The sequence below is a fragment of the Dioscorea cayenensis genome, chromosome 9, assembly GCF_009730915.1.
Source record: "Dioscorea cayenensis subsp. rotundata cultivar TDr96_F1 chromosome 9, TDr96_F1_v2_PseudoChromosome.rev07_lg8_w22 25.fasta, whole genome shotgun sequence".
In the NCBI taxonomy this organism is placed as follows: Eukaryota; Viridiplantae; Streptophyta; class Magnoliopsida; order Dioscoreales; family Dioscoreaceae; genus Dioscorea; species Dioscorea cayenensis.
In genome coordinates, this window is record NC_052479.1 from 14027243 (window position 1) to 14035523 (window position 8281).

At 29.1% G+C, this 8281-nt stretch overlaps 1 long non-coding RNA gene across 1 annotated transcript; it reads left to right on the plus strand.

Annotated features, from left to right (window-relative positions):
- Window positions 1–478: 478 nt before the first annotated feature.
- On the plus strand, window positions 479–3755 carry LOC120269350. The gene is made up of 4 exons (XR_005539138.1): window positions 479–638; window positions 2265–2599; window positions 2693–2813; window positions 3722–3755. It is a non-coding gene; the product is annotated as an uncharacterized LOC120269350 (long non-coding RNA).
- The last annotated feature ends 4526 nt before the right edge of the window (window positions 3756–8281 follow it).

Consider the following 8281-nt stretch of genomic DNA (forward strand, 5'->3'; position numbering starts at 1 on the left):
GGTTGGATTTATGTCATTGGAAAAATTTGGAACTTTTTGATGTGATTGAGGGCTATTAAGAAAAGATAATAATTTAATGCAATAATTGTTGTAAATTTCACTACAATAACAATCAAAAGATCAATTTTATTTGGCTTAAATCTAATAATAATTTTAAAAATTTAATTATGAATTTATTTTAATATGAAGTTTAATAGAAAATTCTAGTTATTAAAATTGTTTAATATACTATTAATATATGTATTACTTATCTAAATATTAATATTTATAACAATATGTAATAAATGATATAATTATAAAATAAATAGAATTTTATCCACAACTGCATTTTTATTTAAATTATTTAGTACATTTGAATTTGAATTTGAGTTTTATATTAGCTTAAATATATCTTCTAAAAATCATCCATAAGAATATATATATATATATATATATATAAAGCAACCCTAAAAAGTTAATGCTTTGATTTAGATTTCCCTTGAAGCCTCTTCACAACTCTCTCTCTCTCTCTCTCTCTCTTTCTCTCGTATGCACTTGGAGTTTTGGGTAGGCATTGGGACACTGCCCTCTCTCCTCTTGTAAGCACTTGGAACTTTAGGGTAGGCATTGGGACACCGCCAGCGAGGGTTTTCAGATAGGTACTATGCTTCATGCTCCTTTCTAATTTTGATATTTAGGTTTTCCACTTCAATCCCCTCTCCCCTCCCTCTTTGCATCACGTTAGAATTAGGGCTTCATTCAAGCCTTAGCTCTGCCACTTACGCCTAATGTATTTATTTATTTATTTCCCTTGGCTTTATAATTCTACCAATGATCTTGGTTTCTTTTTTATGTTTTTTTAAATTTTTTTTCAAGAATTTAGTGAAAGATTGCATAATGGAACAAGTAATATCTCATTTGGAATTTGTAGATTTTTTCTTTTCAACATAAAAAATCTTTTATCTTGAATGAGAACTCTTATTTTGGAATATGACCTTATTTTTATTATCACAATAATAAAGGGGGATTTGCATAGTGTCCAAAGGTTTACTAGAAAGCATGTATGTTAAATGTCGATAGTGTTGATTAATGGTTATCTTAAGCAAATATATGTACACATTCAACAAGTTAAAGCAATTTAACAATTATTTTAATTAATTTGTTTATTTTGGCATTAAATTTATTAAATTTTTTTTAATTTTAGTATATGCACCTTTTGAAGGAAAAAGTAAGAAATAGAGCCAGGCTCTATTTGTGAGGATTATACCATTGAAGAGATTTTCTACATTTTGTTCATTTTATTTTGAGCCACATATATGAATGTGGAGGCAAACACTATTGATAAGAGAATAAAGCGCATGGCACATGCCCCATCAAGAATTGTGACATGTTATAATGGTTATTTTGTGAATGGGTTCAAATTTCACACAAAGTCATATGGGAACAATTATTTAATAATGAATTCTGGTGTGTGGATGCGAGGGGGCTATAATGATTGCAATAATGATTTTTTTGGCATGTTGGAAGATGTTGTGAATTTAGAATACTTGGGGTATGGAGATAAAGTTGTGCTTTTCAAGTGCTATTGGTATGATAACAACAAAGGGATTAAGTATGATCACATAGTTTTATTGATGTCACTTTTAAGTCGAGAATGAGTTTGAATGACCCATTTGTATTGGCACAACAAGATCAATAGATATATTACTCCAAATATCCTTCTAAGAAGAGAAAATATTAGTGGCAATATTTAAAATAAGATAGAACCATATTATTGATGTTGTCACAAATGATGAAGAGATTGAATATCAAGAAGATGAGGCATCCCACCTATAGATTTGACAACCACCATTGAAATTGATGATGATAATACTCTTATTCAAGATGGTTACACGGTTGAAGCACCTTTGACTAATAACACATAAAGCATACCATGTTTTGATGATGAAGATGAAGATCATGACGACAGCGACGACGACAACGACGACAAAGCTATTCATGATGAGGATGATGATGCATGATTTTAGAATTAAGCAATATTTCACATGAAGAATAAGGAAATGAATCTTTCATTTTGTAATGTATATATATATATATATATATATCTAGTTTTTATTTATGTCTTAGTGATATTATAAGCAATATTTTTAATTTTATTATGATTTTTGAACTTAAGTGAAGTCATTGATATAAGTATTCTTCTTGAATATCTATAGCTATGTAATGTAATGCAATTTAATTATGTTTATTCAAATTCATTAATATAACTTTTTCATTGTTTCTAGTCTCATTATGCCTCACAAATTAGGAGGAGGAAGAGGAACTAATAAGAGGAAGGAAGAAATTCAATATAATGACTCAATATCTCTTCATGAAGCAATGAGGGAGAATTATGCCCTAGTAGATGATTCTACAATCAATCTTCATGTAATAATGCAGGAGAATAATGCACTAGCAGATGATTCTATAACCAATCCTCATGAAACAATTGTGGATGATGGTGAATCACTAAATCACCTTAGTGAGCCTAGTTCGGCTCAAAGGAGAAGAGGTCTGAGTTTAGGCACCACACCACCATCACATCCATCCGGTCGGCAACCATGGTTATTAATGGAACAAGGTTGTGATTTTTTTCTAGATTTTATAAAGCTTTATTTTTTGTTTCTGTTGATCAACTAAATTTGCCAAGTAATTTTATTTTGCATGTTTTAAGCTTTCCAAATTCAATTGGTAAGACCATCACAGATGACTTCAAGGGCAATATAATTGATGCGTGGCCTACATGGACTAGCATCCCTCTACATATTAACGATACTCTTTTCATGAAATTTAAGGTTAGTATATATATATATATATGTTTTCCTATGTTAAAGTTGTTAAATAAATATTAAAGTTTTATTAAGATGTTCTTTACATAATGTTAAAGATGCTCTTGCATGCATTTTGTTAAAGATGTTCATATATACATTTTAATAACTTCCACTATTTCAAACCATTATGTTAAATAAATATTTTATATAGTTTAAGGGACATTGTTTTTTATTTTTATTTATTAATTTATTTATTTTTGGTGTTTTGATTGATTAAAATCCAAGTAGCTACTTTGTTTAGCAAATCATGCTTTCGTTTATCTCTTTTATTATTCTTTGTTTATTTCTACATTACTCTTTATGACACATGTAAAAAGAATAACATCTACAAACAAATGCTCTAATGTAGGTATATGTGCAAAATTGTCTTGCTTGGTGGTTAGATGCTCTTTATAGAATGTTCAATTTAAGATGAGAAAATATTTATTAAGATGATTTTTTGTGTCATGAAATTTGTAGGAGAGATTCTATTGGGATCAATCATAAGAATATTTTGTGAGAAAAATCTAGGATAAGCTTGCTGCAAACCACTACTATAGGTTTAAGTGAAGCAAGAGCAGTTGCAATGACAGATGAAATATCCATTACAGCTTGTCATAACAAAGACTGATATTGGATACCACCTGACATTTGGAACAAGTTGATAGATCATTTTTGGGGACAGAGAAATGATAACAAAAATAAAAAAAACATCTAATAATCAAAAATCAAGATGAGAAGTGTCATTAGCAAATCATTGTGGGGATTAAGAGGATTTGAAAATACAAAGGCAACATTAGCAAGTTTTTTTTTCTTTTAATTTTATGTGTTTGTGGTTACTACACTAATACAAATTTTTGTGAATAAACATCATTTGTTTTAATTTTTTGTAGGAAAAGGAATACAATCATAAAGTTTTATATCCCGAGGTGTGTAATTGCACCCATCGAAAAGACAAGGGGAACGCTCCTTTTGTTGATAATAAATCAAGATTAATTTACATGAGATTCCATCTTTTAGCTCTTAATAGTTCTATCTTTTGCTTTATTTCATAATGTTTAAATTTAAATACAGTAAACATTTGAGGAGATTGCCAAATAAAAGTACGATGAGGACTACATGAATAATGAAGAATATAATTTTGAACTTGTGTGGTCAGAAGCATACGGTGGACTAACCAAAGGATGACTATATGGTGTTGGGGATGTCTCATTGTTAAACTTTCATAGATTACCCTCTCAATCTATGAATCAAGAGCAAGCCCAACAAGAACATGAATTGCAAGAGAAGATAGAACAACAATAGGAGAAGATAGAACAACAACAACAGTGCTTAGATGAGATGGAGTCAAGGAATGATTTACTAGAAAATGAACTAAAAGAGGTGAAAGATATACTGGACATCTATGTCTAGTATTTAGTAGTGATGCATTATTTGTTTTTTTATTTCTTGGATATTTATAATTTTGGCGTATTGGATGTTTAACATGCTTAACATTGTTAAGAACTATTATGAATTATTTTAGAAGATTGCTACAGGTGTAATGAATATTTTCCCTAAAGTAGCATTTTAATCAAATTGTTATTTTCAATCTTGATATTAGAAATTGCATTTAATTGTAAATTTGGCAACCGATGTTCAAAGATTAATTTGCAACCGTTTTGTTGAATGATAATTAGCAACCAAAAAGCAATTACCAAATAGCGACCAGCTCTACAACAAGAAATTACAATCTTAGCAACTAATATTAGCAACTGCATTAGGAATTATGTAAGCAACTAAAAGCTAGCCACTAAAAAATAGTTATAAAATGGCTACCTATTTAATAATTAGAAATAGTTATAAATGTAGCAACCAAATAGCTACCAAAATGAAGTTGGTAAAATACAATATGCGAGAAACTGATTGGTGTTGAAAAAATAGTATCTAAAATAAGTTTCACCGTGTATTGGTTAGCTACCAGTTTATAGTGTCTGTGATAGAAAATGGTGGTAGCAACTCTTTGTGACAAAATATGCAATCGGTTGCTAACATATTTGTTACCATGGTTTTAGCCACCAACAATTGCGACCATCAATTCGGTTGCTAAATTAATTTAGCCACTGAATTTAATACATTAGCTACTGAAAATGTCAGTCATAAAAGCCCTGATTTCTAGTAGTGAATGTAGACTCATCAGTATGAATAAATTGAACTTTCAATCACAGAAGAAAAAAGAAAAGAAAGAAGATTGGAAGGAAGAATAGAAAGGTCTAAAGGATGAGGAGTTAGATTAGTCGTAAAAGCCCTAATTTCTAGTAGTGAATGTAGACTCATCAGTATGGATAAATTAAACTTTCAATCACAGAAGAAAAAAGAAAGGAAAGAAGAAAGGAAGGAAGGATAGAAAGGTCTAAAGGATGAGGAGTTAGATTAGAATAGAAAGGAAAGAAGGAAGGAAGGAAGGGAGGAAGAAAGGGAGAGAGATTGGATAACTCTAATTGGTGAGTGGGTTGTAATTTGATTTCTCTTAATTTCTTTGAATATCTATTAGATCTCTTGCTCTCTCAATCTCCTTTGACTTAATTTCATGTTATTGGTTTCAATGGTAATCATGGGCGTGTTTGTTGTTTTGATTGTGCATATTTCAGTATAAAGGGATTGTATCTAAGGTTTTCATGTATGTTATAACAAGTATTGTTAAATTCTAAGTAGTTTAAATTGAACTCATGTGTGGGTGATAACATGTATGTCTTTGCCAAGTTGGTAACAAAAGATAGAGGAATGTGTGTAGCCACCCACACAATGGGTGGTGATAACTTATTAGAATTGAAAATTGTTTTGAGAGTTGAGATTAATATTATACATGTTAGAAGTTATTTTAGGTTTTGATATGCAGATTTGTATATTTGTTCGATCCCAGCAAGGTGTTCGAAATAATAACTGTAAGAGTGCTTGCCCCATATCTTGGAATTTTAATAATATTGGAGTTTTAATATGCATGTCTAGATTTCTAATGTTTATTAAATTGTATTTTGTACTTGTGTGTATACTATTCTCATGGGCTTTATTTTAATAATAATGTACTCTAAACTTGAGCATGCCTAACCATGTTCCCGATTTATTCCAATAGTCAACTATATATTTCAAGTTTAACCTAGAGTTGTGTTTAAGACATTTATTTTGCCTTTATACTTTCCATTGTTTTGACAATATTTTCTAAACCCCTTACTGGGTTGAGTTTCTCTTTATCCATCACTAACGTCAACAGAATGGAGGGCCAAGCTAATCGCATTATAATGATCACTAGTTTTAAATGTCTTTGATTTGTGCTAACTTATGGTCCTCCTTTGTTTTCTTCTCTAATCTTTCCAGTTAGAGGTGATAATTCTAGTTTATCTTAAACTTCTAAAGTAATCTAAGACAATAGAGATAAGTAAAAAAAGAAAAGTAAGTTATCATAAGATCCCAAAGTGATTTTGGTTGCGAATTTCAGAAGTGTTACATGATTTTGTACTATTGTTCTTTTTTAAGCTTTTCTTTTGTTTCATAAGTTTTAATCTAATGGTTTTATATGATTCCTTTTAAAACTGGGAAATAAATATTTGTGTTTTATTGTGTTGTTAGTTTTTTTATTTTATTACTTTCCTTTCTCTATATTTTATTTATAACTTTCAATATTTTGAATTCAAATGACATAAATATTGATACTCATTGAAGTATTTTATTGTCTTAATGATATATTCTATTTTTTTTAGTCAATAAAATTCCATGAGAATTTTAGAGTTTTTATGATTTTAGTTTCATCAATCATTTACAGTGTAATATCTAATACAAATTTACATGCATTGGCTTAGTTAGATATAAGAGAATATATTTTTATATATATAAATATCTACATTTACTAAAAATTATTTCATTTTATCACATCAAGTGATTTTATAAAACCATGGGCACCCATGGTTTTAGAATAGTAATATCTCCTTTTATATAAGAAGAAGCCTAATAAGTATTTGGGATATGAATGAAAAGCATAAACTTTCTTAGTAATCACGTTGTGTATCTTTCCTTATCTCCGTCATCCTCTCATCTCCATTATAACGCCTTTCCTAGCTTGCTTTGCTCCACTTTGATAACTCTCACACCCCGTAATTGTAAGAGAGCATAATAATCACCCTTCTATGGTATCAGAGCCACTAAGGTTAGTAGATGGAGGGGTAAAAGCCCCTTTAGGGCTTCTTTTCCCCAAAACATGCATTTTTTATATAAAATTTATATTTCTTTTGGTTTATGGGAATATTAACACTCTAAGGAGCTTAAGAGCCACTTGAGCTGCTAGACCTTACTGTGGCTTGTTCTTAACTAGTTCGGCTTATTGCACAAGTGTCATGTTTTCCTATAATAAGTAATTTATAAATCTTGTGCTTAAAAAAGTATAACACTTTTTTTGCAAGATAAAACTTGGTATTGGTTATTTCTCTGTAATGATAGGTAATGAGTGCCTGTTTGAAATGCAAAGACCCATGTTAAGGCTCGGTGACTAAAAGTAAGAGGGAATAATTGATACTAATATTATCTTATTAAGAGTGAAATATCTATGATGCTGAGACCCTAAGACAACTGAGACACTGCTAATCTTATATCAAAATAATAGAGACAATAAATTTCTATGATGCTTTGTCCCTAAAACAGCTAAGACACTACTGATCTTATATCATGATAATGGAAATAAAGATTTACTAAAGTTAAATTTTAAAAGAGAAACAAGCATGTATTCTTATCTTGTGTAATTTGAAATAATTTAAAATTGATAGTTAACTATATTGGAAAAGAGAAAGAGAAGTCCTTATAATTAAAATTTGAAATCCTTAAAAATATTTGGTAGTCTCATTAAAGTTTTCATAAAAAGTAAAGAGAGAAAAAAATAATCATAATAATAGTAATAGTACTAATAATAAAAATAATAATAGTGGTATCCATTGTAGTAGCTATAAATAAAACAAATAAACATATATATTGTACCAAACTATATTATAACAAAACTAATTTATGAATACAAAAGAAGTAAGTATTTTAAAGTTAGTAGATTTCATAGTAACTACCAATACTAAAATAGAACAACAATTTAAAATACTAGAAGAAATTAGAATACATCTAGTAGCAAGAAATGCACTAGCAACTAGCATACCAAAGAAAAAAACACCAAAATATATTAGTGATATTAAATAAGCTTGTTTTAAGTGAAACCAGATTAGAAAATCATATCACAAGGCAAGTAACCCTTAACACATTAGAAGTTATTAATAAAGAGCTTAGTCAATTAAAAGTAATGATGGAAAAATTAATAAAATACAATTAGAATTAACAAAACACCTAAAGAAAATAAAAGGAGAATAGATATGCAAGATTTGACCTTAGATAAAAAAAATAAAAAATAATAAAAGAAAACCTTATTAAAATTGTAAGTGAACACT